We start from the raw sequence: 10,815 nt of genomic DNA, 5'->3' as shown, positions 1-10,815 counted from the left end.
AAATGGGCCTAGGATTATGGTGGAAGGACATCCACCCCTTCCCCATACACCCGTTGTCCACTTATCTAGAATCCATCTCCCAATTGCCTAACGCCAGATAGTGGGCAGAGAGAGGGGTGAAGGGGGACTCAGATCACAGACCTGGGTACTTGCTCCAGCAGGGACACCTTCCACCCAATGTCCTTGGCTACTCCAGGTATGCTCAACCCAGACCTCCCCCAACTACAGCTGGGCGTAGTGTCTCTAAGCCTTCTGCACGTGCACGCACCTGGCCAGGTCAGTGCTTGCCTAATTCTACAGAGGGTCCTGGCCACACCAGGCCTGGGAGTTAGGCCCCTCTGTCCGGGCAGGGCTGGGGGAAGGGCCCATGGCTTTCTCCTTCCAGCACCAAGGTTGCCAGTTGCCCCAAGAAACTGGGACCCACGGGGCGCCCCAGCCTGCTCCCGTCTCTATTCGGAAGCTTTCCGACTGGGCATAGGCAAAGCCCTAGCCTGCCTGCCTCCTCTGGGATCTCAGTCCAGACCCTAGGCCCTGCCGCAGTACCAAAGTGGGGGAGAAGGCGGCCTGAGCGCCCCCTCCTCCAATTCCAGTTCTGAATCTCCTAGCCTAGGGCATGGAATGGCGGAGGGAGCTGCACCACGGCTATGCAGCAGCTATCAGCCTGGACTTGAGGCTGAGGGGTTTTCTGCGGACCCTGTCCAGGGAGGGAACCCCATCACCACGCCGCCCTCCCGTTCCAGGGGTCGGGGTGTCTGTGCTGGGGGATGGGGGTGGGGGTGGGGGAAGCCCGGGCTCCTCAGCCCCGGGTGAAGGGCGGGGCGCAGCGGCCGGGGACTCTCACCTGAAATTGGGCGGCGACGCGATGTGTAGCCCCAGGAACGGGGAGGCGGCAGGCGGGGACGCGGCCCCCCCGCCCAGGCCGCCGCTCTCTCGCTCCGCCATTCTCCGGCACAGCCCTGGCCATCCGGGCGGAGCGCGGCGCAGAGGCGGCGGCGGCGGCGGCGAAGGCGGCGGCGGCGGATGGGAAGGAGGCGGGGGCGCGGCGAGAGGCCGCCGCCGCCGCGGGGCTCCAGCTGGGGCGGGTGCGGCGGGCGCACCTGCGCAGGGCAGGGCGCGGCTCTGGACCGCGCGCCGCTCTCGGGACTGGCGCGAGCGCCGCCGCGCGCCCCCGGGCCCAGGCTAGGGTCTCGTGCGCCCCGCCCCCGCCCCGCCCTCGGCCCCGCCCCTCCGGCGCTCTCCGAGGTGCTGAAATCGCGGCCCCCGTGGCCCCTGGGCTCGGCTCAGCCGGGCTGAGTCCCACACTGACTCTTCTGCCCTCTTCCCCCTCCTCAAAATCTTGGTGCCCGTGGGGGCTCTGCCCCTCGGGTGGCTCTAGCGCTTGGGTATCAGGGAACTAATGGCGGGACCCTGGTCCCCAGGGCCCTAGTTGGTCCCCAGCAGCAGACAAAGAAGGCGGACAGGAAAAGAGGGCCGTGGAGGAAGGCAGAGAACGGTGAGATGCTTTTGGGTGTGGGCTCCTAGAGCAAGGCAGGTTTGGAGTCAGATGGCGTGAAATCACAGCCTGGCTTCCTAAGTGAATAGGTGGTGTGGCCTTGCATCAGTGCTTTTACAGTCCTAAGTTTGGTTTTCTCGTCTGTGAAATGGGGACAATAATGGTCCCTCTCATGGTTGTTGTGAGGATGAAAAGTAATACAAATACGTTGTCACCAGAGGCAGGGAACACCCCACCTCCTCGCTAGGATCCGGGTCTTACCCAACCCTGTCCCCTTACCTCTCATGGACTCTCCCTAGAGGGTCTTCTCTCCAAAGATTGACGCAAGCCCCACCTTTAGCCCCAAACAGCTATTTATGGTGAACTGAACCTTTCCTCCTGGTTTTTCTGTTTCTCCTCCCTCACATCGGGACTTTCTCAGATTTCTCTCCTTCTCACTTGTCATCCCAATTTCATTTCCTGCAGAACACCTCTCTCTTGCATGCCATAGCTGGCTTCTCACATTCTTTATTTTTATTTATTTATTTATTTATTTTTAAAGCAGGCTTGCCCAGCGTGGAGCCCAATGCAGGGTTTGAACTCATGACCCTTGGATGAAGATCTGAACTGAGATCAATAGTCAAAACACTCAACTGACTGAGCCATCCAGGCACCCCTGGTTTCTCACATTCTAAGACTAGGAGCTGGCCTTTCCTCCTGCTGCCATAATTGACTTCTTGGGATTCTTCTAATGGTTCCTCTGTTCCCTCCAGCACCTCTACCCCTGCTAACTTCAGGCCATGGCTCCCTCCCGGTCTCTCCCCTAAGAAGTCTAAGCCTGTGAGTTATTTTACAGAGCATGGACTGCTGGACACTCAAACTGCTGGCCAAGGCTAGGGCCCCAGCTTTGGTAGGTCACAGAGGCTCTGACCAAACCTCACTGGTTTCTCTGGTCTCCTGAGAACTGCAGAGGTCCTGTCCTCTACCCCTGTCCTTACCTCTCTTTGAGGTAAACTATGCTGCTCAGATGCCTGGCTTTTGCTCCCAGGAAAGCAGTCATGTCATAATGGCTAATAATTGTTGCTTAAGAGTGTGTGCTTGCCTCAACTAAGAGCGTCCTCAGGTCAGGAGTGTGCATGTGTGAGACAATTCCATCTTCCAGAATCTTTTGCTCCTGAGGCCAAGCCAGAGACACATTAGAGAGAAGCCAGGAGACGGGAGAGAAGGAGGGACAGGTCCAGGTCTTGGTGGGAAGGAGTTTCAAAGCAGAGTTAAGAATGAGATGAAACCCGGGGCCAAGTTTCTCCCCTTTTCCACTTTCTCACTCTGTGCGGGACAGCTTGTGTATTCTTGGGCCCTGCCTGAGCCCCTGCCCACAAGAAGCTGGTGTGTGGTGTGGGCTAACAAAACTCTTCAGATGCCTGGCTTTTGCTCCCAGGAAAGCAGTCATGTCATAATGGCTAATAATTGTTGCTGAAGAGTGTGTGCTTGCCTCAACTAAGAGCATCCTCAGGTCAGGAGTGTGCATGTGTGAGACAATTCCATCTTCCAGAATCCTTAGCTCCTGAGGCCAAGCCAGAGACACATTAGAGAGAAGCCAGGAGACGGGAGAGAGGGAGGGACAGGTCCAGGTCTTGGTGGGAAGGAGTTTCAAAGCAGAGTTAAGAATGAGATGAAACCCGGGGCCAAGTTTCTCCCCTTTTCCACTTTCTCACTCTGTGCGGGACAGCTTGTGTATTCTTGGGCCCTGCCTGAGCCCCTGCCCACAAGAAGGTGGTGTGTGGTGTGGGCTAACAAAACTCTTCCAGTGATCCAAGGCTAGAAGTCATCATAGGAAAGCCCACACACACTGCAGAGAGGGGCCACTCTCTGGCCAGATGGCATGAGGCAAAAAAGCCAGGCAGATGCTGATCACCTGGTTAGATCAGAGTTCTTGCTGCCTGTGTCCCCTTCACACCACACAGTGCTTAAGTGGCTGAGTCAAGATAAAGGATGGACTGAGGGCCTGGAGAGAGCCCTGCCTGGATGGACTGATCCTCAGCCCTGGGGGGTTTAGGTGGGCCAAGAGGCTGAGTCACTGCAAGACAGAATCCTGGGCCTGGAGTGCTCTGTACCCTTCTAGGTGACTGACCCCCCAACTTGGCCAAGCTGTGAAACTGCCACTAGTCTGCTCTGGCCACTCACCTAGGGACCTCCCACTTCCTCCATCTCTTCCCATCCCTCTCCCTCTTGCCAAGTCTCAGGCAGGGTGAGAAGCTCCTGGTTCCAGCACAACCAAGATGGTCTGGCCTAAGGCTTCATTCAGGCTCAGCCTCACAGATTCCTGGTTACCGGACCTCCCACAAGATTGACAACACAGCTTTGCTCAGACAGTATCAGACATTTATGAAACAAGTGAATATTCACAAAATGTGGGAGAAACACACCTTCTCAGTAAGAATAAAATCTCTGTATAAAGTGCATTTTGCCTGCGACCATCTCTCCCCCATGCTGGCCCCTGGATCGGGATTTGGGGCAATAGGCTGTGGCAGCCCTGCGAACACCTAGGCCAGAAGAGGGAAGGCATGAAGCCATCACGGAGCTCGGGGCCATCAGACGCACCCTCTCCTCACCCTGACCCTCCCAGCTCCAGGAGTGGGCCACTCTATTCCACTGGGGATGGGCCAGCTTGCCAGGGATGGTGAAGTAGGGGGAAGAGAGCCATCATCTAACAGGCAGGAAAAGGGAATCATCCTGATATTTGAATGTGCTGCTAAATAAATACTGACTCCGGCCTTCTCAAGTTCTCAAAACAGCCTTCCAAGGCTCGCTCTACTCCCCTTCTGACAACAACCCCTCATTCTCTTTCCTCCTGGTTGGGGCTGGGGAACAGAGAAGACCCAACCCAATGCTGTGAATATACACCATCGCCTGTACCTTGCTTCCCCCACAGGATTACGGGACATTTGTAGTGAGGGTGACAGACATACAACAGTTGGACTCTAAAGGCAGCTCTCTGGCTGAGAAAACCTGAGGACATCTCAGGAAGAAGCCTGTCGATGTGCCGGACAGCTGTAGGAGACAGAAGCCTGACTCCAGGGTTCTGGTCCGAGGACAGAGGAGGACAGTGAGGGACAGGGCTAGGGCCAAGGGAGTTAACAGCTATGAGGCTAGGAAAGGTCACAGGGGAGGTAGAGAGGAAAAGGCCCAGAGGCCAGCCTAATGTTACAGGTGAGGACACAAATCCATAGAGGAATTAGCCTCTCAGTTACGCACGCACCTATACACACACACACACACACACACACACACACACACACACACATGCGCGCGCGCGCACACACACACACACACACACACTCTCACTTTGTGGCTCAAGTGCAGGCCACAGGGTGGAAGGAAGACTTGCTCCAGCTGACCACACAGTCCTTTTCATTATGTCTTTCTCCACAGGCCTTCAACAGTGGGAGGGTTGAGGTGGGAGGCCAGGCCACTTCTGGAATGCAAGGCCTTGGCTTCTCGGGGTCAAACCTCCCACCTGCTGCTTCTGGAAGGGTTGGTGTGCTGGGTGGGGTCTCTACCTGGACATCTCCCAACTGTCCCTGGCAGTTCCCACCTGAGTCTACCTGCCGGGGTCCTTGGCATCCAGCTACTGGGAGAGCTGACACAGCACTTGGATGCTGACCAGCCCCAGGCAGGCCCCAGAAGCCTACAGACCACAGGATAGAATGGCTTTCCTGGCTGTCAGCTGACCTCAGGCAGCACTGTGGTACAGCCAGGGAGCCAGGGGGCCTTCTATCACCAGGAACCTGGCTTCCTCCTGGTGGAGGCACTGACTCCACAGTCAGCACTCGGGCTGGCTCTCAGCTTCTGAGGAAGGAAGAGTAAAAGCTGGGATTCTGTTCCGAACCTTAGGTTTTCAGCCCCAGAAAGGCAGATGCACTTTTTAGGCTACCGTCTACAGTACTATGTATATGGCACACCAGTCAGGTAGCTGGTTGTACCTCCCCATGATGACATCAAGTTTTCAGATCTGTTTACAGCCTCATGCTCAGTCCCAGATGCCCAAGGAGGGGTCTCGAGGAGCCAGTGGCAGGAAATCTTAAAATAAGAAAGAAGCCGGGCCAGGTGACTGTGTCTGGACAGCATCTGTCCCCTCCAGCCTGCCCAGCCTCCAGGGTCATAAAGCAGGAACTCAGCAGGGCTGCTTCTAGGATCCCATGCTCTGGACCAGAGCCAGCCATGTTGCCCTCCCGCTCGCTCCTCAGTCTGATGTGACGAGAGAGGGAGGGAGGGCTCAGGGTCGGGGTGGGGGCCAAGGCCAGAATCCCAGCTAGGGTCCTTCTACTCTTCTATTCAGACAAGGGAGCTGGCTCACAGGGACAGGTTTGGCTGAAAGTCACCGCCATGACCTCTAGCCTGGTGTCTGGAGGCTGAGGTGAAGCTGCTACATGTATTCCTCCAGCCCCAGCAGCGTTCGAAATCACAAGAGTGTAAACAGAGGCATGCACACGCAAACAGGCACACCACTCCTTCCTCCGCGCACGCGTACACACATGCACACTCGCTCGCTCAATCTCTGTCGGTGATCAGCTTTTCTGCAGGTTGCACTCTGCTGCCACGGTGGCTGCTCGGGCACCCAGGCTTCGCTCGTGGAGCTACAGCGCTGCAGCTGAAAGAGAAAAACAAATGCAAAAAGGAGCATTCAGGAGGCCGCTTAGTTGCCCAGGGACACAAACTCCTCTGTCTGCTTCTCGGGGGACACTCAGGCTGGGAACTGAGAAGAGCCTAGAGTGAACTGCACAGGCCTGGGGACAAGGCTGTTGCTGGGATGCCACCCGGTGCCTGAACACTGCCCCTCTGAGGTGGCGACACAGAACCAGCTATCCCCTGCAGACCCTCTGGGCCTCCTTGGCTCAGGGCAGGAAAGGAGGAGGAGAAGGCTCTATGAGACTCAACCGAGGCCTTGGATGACACTTGCTCTGATAGGACAAGGGCAGTTTTCACAGCAAGGCACAATGGCTGCTGCCAGAGATATTCAGAAAAATATGGCTGGAAGAGAAGCCAGCTGGGACCAGTAATTTGAAGATGAAGACAAAGACTGAGTTTAGAATCAGCCAGTGAACAAATTTCCACATATAGATAAAAGAACCCTGGCGAAGTGCTAGAAGATGGGGGTGGGGGTGGGGGTGGAGACACCAGGAAGAATCATTTTAAATATTTATGACATTCTGAATCTGGGGCAGAGAGAAGAAACGGACTCATGTCTGCTAACAGAGGACAGGGTAAGCCTGTCTTAGTGCTGGGCTGCCTATTTGAATGGGTCCAGTGAACCTGAGAGTGCACAGAGACATGCAGGGTTCCATTAAAAGTTTGTACAGTTTCGGGGAGCCTGGGTGGGTTGAGCATCCAACTTTGGCTCAGGCCATGATCTCACGGTTTGTGAGTTCAAGCCCTACATTGGGCTCTGCGCCGTCAGGGCCGAAGTTGGACGCTCAACCAACTGAGCCACCCAGGCTCCCCATGATCCTGTTAATCCTGAAGACATGGCCTCCATTTTTACAAATAAGAAAACAGAAGGTAGACAGGATAAGTTGCCTAGGACGATAGCATCAAAAGTGGCAGGGCCAAATCATGAAACCCAGGTCTGATGCTGACACCTGTATTTTTGCCATTAAGTAATCTCTATGTTCTAGTATTGCTCGTCAAGACTTTTAGGGACTATAAAAAGAAATTCAACATGGGAGCATGGAGACTAATATACATCCAAGCAATATAAATTTTTTTTTTCAATGTTTATTTATTTTTGGGACAGAGAGAGACAGAGCATGAATGGGGGAGGGGGCAGAGAGAGAGGGAGACACAGAATCGGAAACAGGCTCCAGGCTCCGAGCCATCAGCCCAGAGCCTGACGCGGGGCTCGAACCCACGGACCGCAAGATCGTGACCTGGCTGAAGTCGGACGCTTAACCGACTGCGCCACCCAGGCGCCCCCATCCAAGCAATATAAATGGAAGTTTAGAATTTAACGGAAGAGGGAAAATGCTCTGAAGAGTCAAAGATTCAGAATCAGTCTTCTGACACATGCAACTCTTTTAAGACAAATGTTAAATCTGAAGATTTTATCCAGATGATGATACGTTATCCAGAAGCTGGGCGAAATAAAGAGCAAATGTAAAAGTGATACCTGAATGAGTCAGTACTGAGTACCCCACTCTTTTTTTAAGTTTTACTTACTTATTTTTGAGAGAGAGAGAGAGAGAGAGAGAGAGAGAGAGAGCGAGCATGAGTGTAAGCAGGGGAGGGGCAGAGAGAAGGGAGAGAGAATCCCAAGCAGGCTCTGTGCTGTCAGCACAGGAGCCCGATGTGGGGCTCGATCTCACGAACCGTGAGATCACGACTTGAACTGAAATCAAGAGTCAGACACCTAACTGACTGAGCCACCCAGATGGTCTGAGTACCTCATTCTTTAAAATATACATTATTTTCAATAATTTTTCCTTTAAGCTTGTACCAAAATGGCCTAGCCATATTTTTCCTAAAAGTAAATGTATTTGTTTCTGAAGTATACATGTTTATTGAAACATGCTGTGGTATATATTTTACACACAGGTCTCTCTGTGGCCCCTGTTAAGCCAGAGATGACTTTTCTTCTGAAACTGAAAAACTCGGGATTTTTCCTGAATGGAATGGAGAGTGTACCATACAGGTCCTCTTACCCAATACCTCTTTTTATCTTGTTTTCTCCACCTTTAAGGGATGGGGGAGGATAAAGAGTGCATGAAGATTCCTTAGGATATGGGCTCTAACTCTGGGGTTCTTGGCCCCTTTGTGGTCCAAGGATAGGATTAAGGGGCAGTCCATGAGGACCCTGAAGTTCTGTGCACATTTTTCTGTGTGTATGAATTGCTACAACTTTCTGGGGAGAATCTATCCTTTTTTTTGTTTGTTTGAATTTTTAAACGTTTTTATTTTATTCTGCAGAGAGAGAGGGAGACAGAGTGCGAGTGGGGGAGGGACAGAGAGAGAGGGAGAAACACCGACTCTGAAGCAGGCTCTAGGCTCCAAGCTGTCAGCACAGAGTCCAACGTGGGGCTCGAACTCACGGACCATGAGATCATGACCTGAGCTGAAGTCAGACACTTAACTGACTGAGCCACGCAGGTGCCCCTGGGGAGGATCCATCCTTTATCAGACTCTCCAAAGCATGGGTAACCCGAAAAAGGGTTTACGAACCAATGCCTATATATGGTTGGGAAAAAAAATATTTTCATTAAATTAATTTCACTTTTTCTTTTTACTTTTTAATGTGGTTACTAGAAATTTAAAATTATACTTGTGGCATGCATTGTATATCTGACAGGACTGTTCTAGAGTTTGAAGCAATGAAATCTTTGTAACGGGGAGACAGAAACCCCCCTCTTTTCCAGATTCTCTGATCGAACACTAGGCAGCATAATTGTGTAAGCAAATGCTTAATTGTAACCAGTGATCTTCACAGCATAGAGCTAGGGCTTAGCAATAGAAGATGAGTGAGTGCCTTAGAGGATTTGGGGTATGTATTACGGGACTAAGGATTTCCAGGCTCCCTCTCCATCTTGACCATACAGGGAGGAGACATGCCCTTATTTCAATGGGCAATGGCACTCCATAGCGGTTGTCCAGGGTCTATGGGGCCTTTATGGAAGAGCAGACAAGAGCCCTGCCTTCACTCCTGAGATCACCTGAATAATGAATGGATCCATGTACCTGCTAACAGCATTGACTTGCTTTTGGTTAAAAAAGCCCTTTTCAGGTGCCTGGGTGGCTCAGTTGGCTAAGTGTTGATTCTTTTAAAAAAAATTTTTTTTAACATTTATTTATTTTTGAAAGAGAGAGAGAGAGACAGAGGCAGAGTGCGAGTGGGGGAGGGGCAGAGAGAGAGAGGGAGACACAGAATCAGAAGCAGGCTCCAGGCTCCGAGCTGTCAGCACAGAGTCCGACGTGGGGCTTGAACCCATGAACTGTGAGATCATGACCTGAGCCGAAGTTGGATGCTTAACTGACTGAGCCACCTAGGCACCCCCAAGTGTCTGACTCTTGATTTCGGCTCAGGTCATGATGTCATAGTTCCTGAGTTCAAGACCAGTCTGCTTGGGATTCTCTCTTCCCCCTCTCTCTGCCCCTCCCTTGCTTATACTCTCTCTCTCTTAAAATAAATAAAACTTAAAAAAATGCACTTTTCAGTGACAGGTTTAATTCAAATGCTTAAACTGTCTTTTCATTGCAAAGTATCAAAATCCTTTCTCTCTCTTTTTTTTAGCTGCTTATCTTCATTATGTTTTCTCAGGGGATGGCCTAAGACTTCCCAAGTCACCATATGTATAGAAAACATTATTTTGGAATTAATGTGACTTTGCAAGTATCTTTAATCAAATTTATAAGATTATTTTCTAATATGCTTTGCCTGTCAACCTTCTTAATGATTGCTTTACGCCCCACAGTGACAATGACCCATCATACAATCTGTGGATGGCATTCATTGAATTAGAATTAGGCTTATAATAAATCTCACATAAAGTACAGTAATCAAGAGGATATGTTATTTAATGTGCAACATTTCCTGTCTGCATCTGGTGCACACTGGCAGTGAGTGGGTATTCCAGTCTGCTGTGACAGCATAAGATATGTCCTGTTGCCTGCACATCTAAAATCCGAGCAATGTATTTGTCAGCTCCTCAATTATTCTGCATCACAATTAAACATTTTCCAAAGGAAAGCAACAATAAAAAGAACCAATGCCTAGAATATAAGCAGTCAGGTGGCTATAATGCTAGCACCTCAGACCTATGTAGACTTGGGCGTGACTTCGCTATGGGGCAGGCTCAGGAAGGGAGATGGCAGTGTGTGGGCCTCAGATAAGCCCCTGTGACCCAAGTCCCTCTGTGATGGGTTCAAAAACACAAATACAGAAAACCAAGGTTTGGAAGAACCAGGATGTGCTTGTCCACGAAATCAGTCAAAGGCCTGGTCAACTAGTTACTCAAGCTCCTTGATCAGCAGGTAACTAGGTAGTTCCTGTGCTCTTGTTCTCAAGCCAGGGCATAAGTCTGCAGAAAAAAACGTGGACTGGGGAAATCAAAGGAGGCCCTGCAAGAAAATGACGACTGCAGCATTAAAAGAAAGGGAAGAACAGGTAGGGGGAGGCACCAAGGGAAAAATCAACTCATAAAACATGCACTGAAAAATCAATCTCTCAATTGTCCAACACTTTCAACCTGTCATTAAATGTAAGAAACACAGAGGCAGCAGCTGAACACAAGGTAAGTTAATGACTGCCTCCCTCAGTGCACCCGCTGTTCGAATTACCCCCAGGCTACCTGTAA

At 51.6% G+C, this 10,815-nt stretch overlaps 1 protein-coding gene across 2 annotated transcripts in view; it reads right to left on the bottom strand.

Annotated features, from left to right (window-relative positions):
* Window positions 1-3,831: 3,831 nt before the first annotated feature.
* CRY2 (cryptochrome circadian regulator 2) overlaps window positions 3,832-10,815 on the bottom strand; it is a 33,178-nt gene continuing 26,194 nt past the window's right edge. For both annotated transcript variants that reach the window (XM_047071230.1, XM_047071232.1), the window contains one exon: window positions 3,832-6,122. The gene's annotated coding sequence lies outside the window, so the exon portion shown is untranslated. The remainder of the gene's footprint in view (window positions 6,123-10,815) is intronic.

The sequence above is a fragment of the Lynx rufus genome, unplaced genomic scaffold, assembly GCF_022079265.1.
Source record: "Lynx rufus isolate CCGP_SWC_20201006 ecotype Redwood Valley unplaced genomic scaffold, mLynRuf1.p SCAF_9, whole genome shotgun sequence".
Lineage (NCBI taxonomy): Eukaryota > Metazoa > Chordata > Mammalia > Carnivora > Felidae > Lynx > Lynx rufus.
This window is presented reverse-complemented; position numbering and strand designations above follow the sequence as displayed.